Source organism: Larus michahellis, chromosome 8 (genome assembly GCF_964199755.1).
Source record: "Larus michahellis chromosome 8, bLarMic1.1, whole genome shotgun sequence".
Taxonomy (NCBI): Eukaryota; Metazoa; Chordata; class Aves; order Charadriiformes; family Laridae; genus Larus; species Larus michahellis.
The window spans coordinates 55,366,918-55,376,396 of record NC_133903.1 but is presented as its reverse complement, the minus strand read 5'-3'; positions in this window follow the sequence as shown (position 1 = coordinate 55,376,396).

Genomic DNA, 9,479 nt, shown 5'->3' with positions numbered 1-9,479 from the left:
TCACCTGGCATCTGGGTATCTCTTGGGGCGATGCGTGGTTTTTGAGACACGTACGGGATGCGGAGACAGAGGAGGTGCCTGCTGGGCTTGGCAGTGTTGCGGAGGGGCCGCAATGACTGACAGGCTGCCCTGGCTCAGTTATCACAGTGCTGATGCTGTCTCTTGTAAAGGTACAGTACTGTGATAACTGAAGGATGGCAGCCATCTGAGCTTCACGGGGCCCCGTGCCGCCGGTCCTCTGTGCCCTGGGGACAGACAGACAGACAGACTGACATGTGTACAGCGCAGTGTCCTGCTGAAGTGGAGTGTACTCCTTTTACGTGTACCCCTTTGCATAAAAGCCGAAGGTTAAGAAAACTTAATGTTTTATTTGAATAAAATATTATACTTTATTGAGAGTTTGCCTGTTAATTGACTGTTTTGCTTTGGAACATCTTCCAGAAACGCTGTGCTTTGGAAAACTTCAAAAATGGTTCAGAAAGCAGGGTCCTGCGCAGTGTGGTGAGGTATGAGAGTGGAGGTGCAGGTCAGCAAGTAATACTTGGTACCGGAACAAACAGAAATGACTGTAGCAATCAAGAAAACAAAGCCCTTTTAAGGTATTTTTTTAATACTTCTTGGGAAAGATACCACCGTCTTGGCTAACTAGTCTTCTAACTCATTTTCTGTATGTTTCAATACATGGAAATAGATGGCGCGATGCAGGTCATTTCAGGCGCACTGGGGTGATGCAGCTGGTGCAGCCCCTTGCAGGGTTTTCTTGGGGCTTCTCTGCCCCGGCAGCTGGGAGACTGCAACTGGGAGACTGCAAATTTCCTGGGTAACTTCTGTAGCAATTTCATCAAAAGACATGGAAAGGTCGAGGTTTTCGGCGAACCTGCTGTCTGATTTTTGTGCCACGTGAATGAAGTGGTGGGAGCTGGAGGGTTGAGGGTGTATCTGCCCCTGGCTTGGTGGAGCAGGGAGACAGAGGGTGCAGAGAGCGGGGCCAGGGTGCAGTGCTGGGATGCGACAGCAGAGGGGCCCCGTGGGCTGGGTAGTGCTGGAGAGTGGGAAACCCCAGGGATTTTTTTCATAAAATAAGCAAAGACTTGAAGACATGTTAGTGCGGTACCTGTTCCCCAGATCCCCCCCGTGGAAGTGTATGGCCCTCAGGCTGCCGAGGCTAATGCAGCAATTTCCAGAGGTCACAATTAATTCGTGATACCGATGTTAAGTGTGGTCATTAACCCAGTGGTGTTTAGAAAACTTCTTTCTGTGCTGGATGATTCATGACTGTCCAGGGCCTTGCCCTGTGCTTCCCTGTGCAGCCCCGGCTGCCGCTCGCTGCTCCAGGGAGAGGATGGGGATCAGCTCCACCTGTGGTCTGCTCCAAGATGGCAATTACAAGGTTTATGTTATTTCTCCAGTCCTCTTTACTGGAAGGCGTTTCTGCCAGACCATGCTGCTGGCCGTTTCTGTGGGCCCAGACAGGGTCGGTGTTGTACAGCCACGATGGAACGTTTTGCCAGTGTGCGTCATTTAAATGGGGGAAATTATTACTGATGTTATGATAGTGGCATGGGTCTGTTTCTGGAGGAGGACTCTCTTGTACCAGAAACTCTGCAAATGATAAAAAAGACATCCTGCTACCAAGAGTTTTAAGTTCTAGACAGATTAAAACCTGAGAAGAGTCAACCCTCAGCTTCCTCTCTGCCCCTTTCCAAATCCTGCAGGGATCCCTTGGCCTGGGCAGGAATATGCTCATCCCAAAAAGGAGAGGTGGACATCTCCCACAGCACAGTGGCTGTGGTAGCCCCTGGCCGTATGACAGCAACACGCCTGTGCTCCTTTACATGCCGTGCCACACTCCTGTTCTGGTTACAGGATGAACGGGAGAGAAGAGGGGCTGTGAGGTCCTGGGGTGGGGAGCGTTTGTAGGCTTGCAGGCTGGCCGAGGCTGGGTTTCATCTCTTTTTAGCTATTTTTCCTGTCATTTTAGGAGCCAGCAAGTGCTAAGGGAATGCATGTCCCCTTTCCTGGGAGAAAGGCAGGTGGCAGTGGAGTTTGGAGCGGGAAGTAGTGTGGCCTTCAGCCAGGTCCTCCCGGCCACCCAAAGCAGGGTTTTGGGTGTTCACCGATGAATATAGTCAGGATGCTGACTTGTACTAGAAACCGAAAAGTTCTTGTCCTTCCCACGGGAAATAAGATAACTGCTCAGAGGCAGATACAAGGTTTGTTATGGACCAGGTCCAAGGAATAAGGTTCCTCACCTACTCAGCCTTGGGTCACGTTTGAGGGTTAATGACCAACCTGACTTATGCAGTGGGACGTGCAGCAAAGCTGCTGGCGGTGTACTGCAGCACATGTCAAGGACTGGGGAAAGAGAGCAAAGAGCCTGTTCGAGTGATATGTGCCTCTGGCTTCAGATTGCGATTCTCGTTTCCTGTTACAACAAGTACAGCTTCAAGCTCTGGCATGGGACAGGAACTGAAACGCTGTCTGTGCCTGAAAGCAACACCTCTCCGATCAGATTTGCTCGGAGCCTTTATCTCCCTCTCTAGCTCAGCGGATGTAGAGTCCATCTCTTTTTCCTGTAGCTTCCTACTGATATCATAATGGGACAGACTTATTATAAATACTGGTGGGTTTGCTATGTCTAAATATTGCTACATGCGAATAATGCAACTATCAAGTCTTTTTTGGCAGCGAAGCACTTCCTCCCACGAACCGTGTTAAAGCAAGATGTAAACAACATGCATACAGTGATACATCACACCACTTTTTGCTCAAAACTAAAGTCTCAGAGGACCATCCATTTTCTGTTAAAACTTTCTGTAATTTATGGGTTTGATCCCCAGGCAAGGCAATTTTCTGGTGACACGTCTCAGCTGTCATTCCAGATGGATTTGTTCTGACCCGCTGGTTCTCAGGCTTTTTCATCAGGAAAGTCCCTTTTCCCATCTGGAGGCCGTCGGCTTCCCACCCACGTCTTGCATGAGAAGAACAGCAGTTCTGCTCCTGCGATGTCTCTTTGGGGCTGCGTGGCTACAGACAAGAATGGCTGTTCTGTTCTTGGCTCTCATCCACAAATTGTCCTTTTACGGGTCGAAGTTTCTGCTCCGAGCAAGCTGGCCAGCTGCTATCAGCTTCTGACAACCGCGGGATAAAAGACTTCCATTGTCTGCTAGCACTCAGCCTTGAAACCAGGTGAAGATGTTGCCTTTTCCCAAAATGCTTTTTTAAAAAAATGTGACTTTCTGTTACTGTTCAGCGTGAAGCATCGGTACCAAAAAGCTTCATTTTAATTGTACTAAAATAAAAAGAATCCTTCCCAACGGAGTTTCAAGCACGCAGTCATCGTTTCAAAGTCCAGCAGTGCCCCATATGAATCAGACTGTGTTTTAATTACCGTTCATTCAAATCGTCTCTGGCTAGCACGGAGCACTTGAACTTTAACCCAAGCCTTCTTGATTAAACATCTTTACAAATCAAGTAGCCTAATTGCAATGTCCCGATATTTGCAAATATTAGATGCACCAGAATGTAACTTGGCTTTAGGTCAGGTTAAGCAATTTCTGAATGTGAGCCTGGAGATGTTGGACAAAGTAGAGTGAAAAAACCAAGCTGATGAATACTCTGGTGAAGTTCCTGTGTGATCGGGAATGTCACCAGCTCAGCCATGCAGCGTTGTTTTTTCTTCAGGTGCAGAGGTATCTTGGCGTGCCAGCACCAAAAGCTGCTCAGTCAGAGCACCCTGTCTGCAAAATTTCATGAGCGTAACGAGAATTCAACATTACTCGTTCATAACAGATATGCTCAGTTCAACCATGGTAAAATTTTTCACTTTCTTAAAGTAAAATCAGATCGATGTGTTGGAGCTGCATTCCTGCTCTTGCTATTGTCAGTGGAGTGCTGTGATTACGAGCGAGAACTCCTGTTTCCAGGTGAGGGTTCCTTTTCCACTCAGTGCAGACACTGTGCAGTAACAGTAATGGCAATTACGCGTGCCTGTTACCGGAAGAAGTAATCCCCAGGAGTACTGTGTGAGCAGAGGATGACACCATCATTTCTCCTTTCTGCATAAAATATTTCTGACCTGTACCTCATGTTTTTGGGACAGCTACTAGCTGAGCTGTTGGATAATATGTAAACCCTGTGTTTTTGTCATTAGCTTGATTCACACGGGGAAACTGTGACTTTGATTGGGGGCAAAAATACTCATCAGGAACTGCGTGTTTCAGTGTGGTATGTTATCAGAGTTACTACTATCATTTCTGTATTTGGGCAGGTGGTAAAGTCAAGATTGTGCAGCTTGGTACATAATTTGCTCTTCATCACATTTCACAGGAGCAGGAGAAGGGCACGGATCTATGTGTGGATTAACATACTCTTACATGAGATCATGCATTTATGTTGGGCTGATGTTAGAAGCTTCTGTTACAAGCACTGCTGGAGCCAGAGGAAAGACTCCTGTTCACTCTAAAGGGCTGTGGCTTGGACCTGTACTGCAGATCATAGGGGAAGTTCTGGTCCCCATCTCAAGTTCCTCATTGACTTCAAGAGGACGAGAGCTGCACTTAGTCTGCGTTGTTTGATACAGGGATACAGACAGGGATGTGCATCTGACCCTGGAAAAAGCCTCCTTCAACTGTAGCAGAAAACAGAGAGAAAAAAAGGCATGATGCTGCTTGGGAGGGACGCAGCTCTTGGTTTGGATGGTTGCCTGGATCTTCTGAAATCAGGCACGGCAACCTCAACCGTAGCTGAGGACATGTCCCCAGCACTGTGCACACACCCATCCCCTTAAATTAAGTCAAGCTCATCAAGATTTGGTGCTCTGGCGCTGCTGGTCAGCACTGCCGAGGGAGCACAGCGTGGCAGCTTCTGGCGCTGGAGGGGTGGGGAGGGCAGGTGGTTATCAGCTCTCCCTCTGCCAGTTTGCTGCCTCCTCCTTATGGTGAACGTGAGAGCTTGCTATCGACTGCCCTCCATTTTAATTAACTCCAGAAGCAGGGAAAGTACACTGAATAATTCAAGAGAGACATGTGTTTAAACATTTGCACAAGCTTCGGATTCCTCCTGCCTAAAAATAAGTCTGTGAGAGAGCAAATGATTCCTGTTGGAGGTGTTGGCGGATGGACAACAGAGCCACGGGCCCCATCCCAACACCATTGTGTTGCCCCACCCAAGAAGACACCATCCTTGGGTCTCATCCTTGCTGCTGGGACCAACCTGGGGCTGATGGTGGTGGAAGGTTCAAGGAATTGAGTTGAGGGCTGGACTCAGAAGGGCAGCACCAGCACAGACGGTTTTGGTAGCAAAGAGCACCAAGGAGATGTAGTTTCCAAAAGTAGACGTGAGAAACCCAGCAGCAACAGAATGTGCCTTGGAAGTTGTCCAAGCAAGGCTGTATATCGTGACTGCTAGTAATCCGTTAAAGATTTTAGAACACAGGTTACGCATGTTCTCCTGGAAGAGAGAGGGGCACCTGGCCTCAGATGCTGGACATTGACCTGAGAAATGCCCCCAGCCATGTAAACAAGCTCTGTGATCTGTGGACCGTGAGGGACGTGAGTCAATGTTGTGTATGATTATAGCAAGGCTTTGGTGACAAACATGGCATTTCCAGTCCTAAAACATTTAATTATTGTTCTGGTTGAGGTTGCTGCTCTGCTTCATCCCTCCCCACCAGCAGACCCACCTCCAGTTCCAGTTAGTGCTAGACTTGCCCTTATAAAAGCCAACGGTTGCACATAGAGCTTTTTCTGGGTTATATACACACACACGTGTATATATATATATGCACACATACACGGAGCTAGTATATAAGCAAGTGCTTGTAGCTGTAGTGGTGTGGCTGGCAGACAGGCGGCAAGTGGGTACCTGTGAACTGTGCCAGCACCAAACTCGTCCTTCTGGAGACAGCCGCACTGGAGAGCAGATGAGCTGAAGAAAATGCATTTGAGGTTCTGAGTATTGATTTGTCTTTGCATATTTTGTTAGTCTGCTCAGAGCACAATAAAAAGGTGGTCACCGAATGAGGCTGACTTCAGTGGAGGGGGAATTAGAAGTGGGATTCGGAGCTGGCCACCATGAGCACCAACATAACCACTATGACCATCACCACCACCCTGCTCCATTCCATCTCAGAGCAGCGATGGCTGGGACAAGAAACCAGAGTTAGACTGCACTGGTTACAGTGTGCCAGCTGCAAACTGGTATAACTCCATCCATTGCAGCTGCTCTACAACTCTACGCAAACCCAGTTTCTGCTTCACAAGTGAACACAAGGTATATTTTTCAGCAGTGGTGTCTGGAAAAAAAAATGCAAATAATGCTGTTGGTTTGGTTTGTTAAGAGCACAATGAGGAAACAGAAGGGTGGCAACAGGGCAAAAACAGACATTGAAGGCAAGCAGCAACAGGAACATGCCTGATGCAGGACTGAGACATGGTGGCAGCATCTCCATGCCGCTGAGCATGGAGAAAAGCAAGCGAACTACAGCCCCTGGCCAGGAAAGTCGGGAAATGGAGTTACATGTTACACCTCCTACACGCCGCTCAGCTCGCTTCAGCCCTGCGCAGGAAATCCCCCCGCTGCTTGGCTTTCAGCAGCAGCTGCCACAGCACCCTCAGAACAAGGACTGCTTTGGATGGGCAAAATTTAATCTTTTTTTTTTGCAAAGAAAACTTGGATTATGGATATGAGGTCCCTCTCCTTCCCCAAACTGAGATCATTAGAATCCCCACTTAGCTTAAAAAAAAAGGGTTGAGCACCATATTTAGTAGTTAATTATGAGAAAGCAATTCACACATTCCTGATGCCTCAAAATAAATTCTCTCACTTGCTTTTTCAAGCAGGGACAAGCACTCTGAAAACAGTGTCACAAACACAGTTTCACGCACAGGAAGTTTAAGATAAATTCAGCAACAGATCAGATGAAAGAACTTGTGCGCTTGCATATCTATTTATACAGCTACCCCTTGGCAGGTCCCACCCCATCGCTGCAGTATCCGGGGGCCGCGCTGTCTCTAAGATAGCGCACAGTGATGGTGTACAGTGCTATCCACTTGGCTGATGGGCAGACATGACCGGGAGGAGGGTGCAGGGTGAATTCACCCACAACACCCACCCAACGGGTGGTCTGGAGCACCCAAGGTTGTTGCTGTGTGACCCACTTCGCCTGACCCAACCCCACGCTGCCCAGTACCTGCTCCTCCCGCCCTGGTGTCCCGACTGCTCCCCATGCTCCGGCCACGGCGTGAACGAAACCCCGCGTGGATCCCGCTGAGAACAGCTTCTGCTCCCTGTGTTAGAAAAAATAACTCTACGTGAAAAGATCAGTTTTGTTGATCTCAAGGAAAAAATGCTCCACTTGCTCTCCTTTGTAACGCCCACTTTTTTTCCTGGAGATAAAAATGGAAGGATGTTTTTTCTTTTTGGGGAAAAAAAAAATCATTTAAAGAATAAATTCTAATTTGAGCAGCACTGAACGTAGCCCAACACTCTGCAGAAGAGCACAGAGAATTATTCTCAGAACACTTTCTAACACTATTACAGTTTAAGTAATTGCTGCCATTGAAAGTCAGCGGCCCATTTTACACACGACGCAGTGCCTGTGACTTCATTGCCTCCTCCTGATTTTTGCTAGTAGGTATGAGAAGAATCAGGCTCCAGAAGTACTGCCGGGAACAAATCAATGACAAACTGAAACCACTTAGATAGTGTTCAGTCACATTTATGTAAAGGTCCGGTCAATCCCAAGCTGACAGCATTGGTGATTTAAAGCAGTTTACTGTATGCAGGGCCCCTCACTGTATCTTGAAATGCCATGAAAAAAAAGGTTTCTAAACATCTACATTGTCTAAAGTAGTGTGCAAGCATCACCATTTCAGAGCCAAAGGTGAAGTTTGGTTTCTGGAAGCTTGAAAACCAAACTGCAGAGCAGGCAGGTAAGGGGAAATTTGTGCATCCATCCCCGCCCCTTCTTGAAGAAGGCTACAAGAGAGAATTTGTTTGAATTTAGTTTGGTTTTTAATTCACAAATACCAAGACGGTCAAGTCCAGTCATCTGTACTTTGCCATTTATTTTGTGGAGGATATCATTGCATCCTGGAAGTTGCAAATTAAAGAAGTATGTAAGATACAAAATATTTCTTCTGACCTGTCACTGCACCCCAGTACAGTACTCGCAGGGGAAAGAAAAATTTATTTTGCATCAAAGGCCTTTTCTGCAGCTCTTTGCAAACCTATTCTCTCTATAAGCAAAAGAACGTATTCTGCTACAAATACATGTGATTAATTCCCTAGAGAAAACTACTTTGTAGGTTTTAATACAAAATTACATCCTTCCCATGGGATGGTATGTTGTGGTAAAAGCAGAGCGTTTTGGGTATAGGTTGGAAATGCTCCCCTGTTATTAACATAGTTCTTGGAGTAATTTTTAGAAGCACATTGATTTCATCCCTTTCATATGTCACAGAACAACCAGTAGAAATCGGCAGACACCAGCGTCCTGAAATTAGGGAGAAAAAGCAAAAGGAGCTGACATTGCAGGAAGAATTGAACACACAGTTTCTGTGAAAGTGCCATAGAAACCCAGCTCCATTTTTTAAAATGAGGTGCGTGAGCACGTGAGAATTTAATTCTTGCTGGAGGACGTGGCCTTTGGGAGCCTGGGTCATTCCTGGACATGGTCTTGAGCTCTGGGCACTGATTTAGATGGAGACAGAGGTAAAGCTGCTCTCCTCTGAGCTGCTGCAGCCAGGCTAAGCCCCTTATGCAATCCTTCGTCACAGCCATCTCCTCGGCTTTGCTTTGATTTGCAGCTCTCAGCTTCAGGATTTAAGGACATTCGCAGCATCAGTTGCTGTGCTGGGAAACAAGACCTGCCTGTAAAGCATGAATAATAAAGAGCTGTTACGTTACTGAGCATGAAAAGCTCACCGAGAAAAACTGATTGTATCATTACAAAGGCAAAGCCATGGAAAGGGCTAGCAAGAATGAGAGTTAATCCATGGAAGCACAGCCCCTGCAGGCAGATTACAGGAGACAGAGAACAAGAGAGCAAGAAAAGGTCAGCCGTGAGAGCCGTGGCATGGCCACGCGCGTCTGCAGGGTTTGACCTCTCTCCTTCCAACCTCAGGCTCTTCTCCAGCCCCAGTTCAGATTACCAGAGTGATAGAGACAGAATGAGACTCCAGTGCTTTCCCGTGCACCTGCAGCGCATGGTTAATCCAGACCCAGCGATGCCATGTGGCTGAGGAAAAAGGAAAAAGGTAATCCAAATTATGCTCTGCTGGTTCCCTGACAGCTGTGGAAACAGGTGGGGAAGGGCTGTCTCGTTTCATCTTGGGGGAGGGAAAAATTAACCAATGATTATCTATCTTTAGTTTGTAAACTACAACCAGCTGGACATGCACAAACAGCCCCCGCCTCCCAGCTCCTGTGTGGGAAATGAAAAGCTTTGGGTCAATTTCCTGGAGAAAATGTTCAGT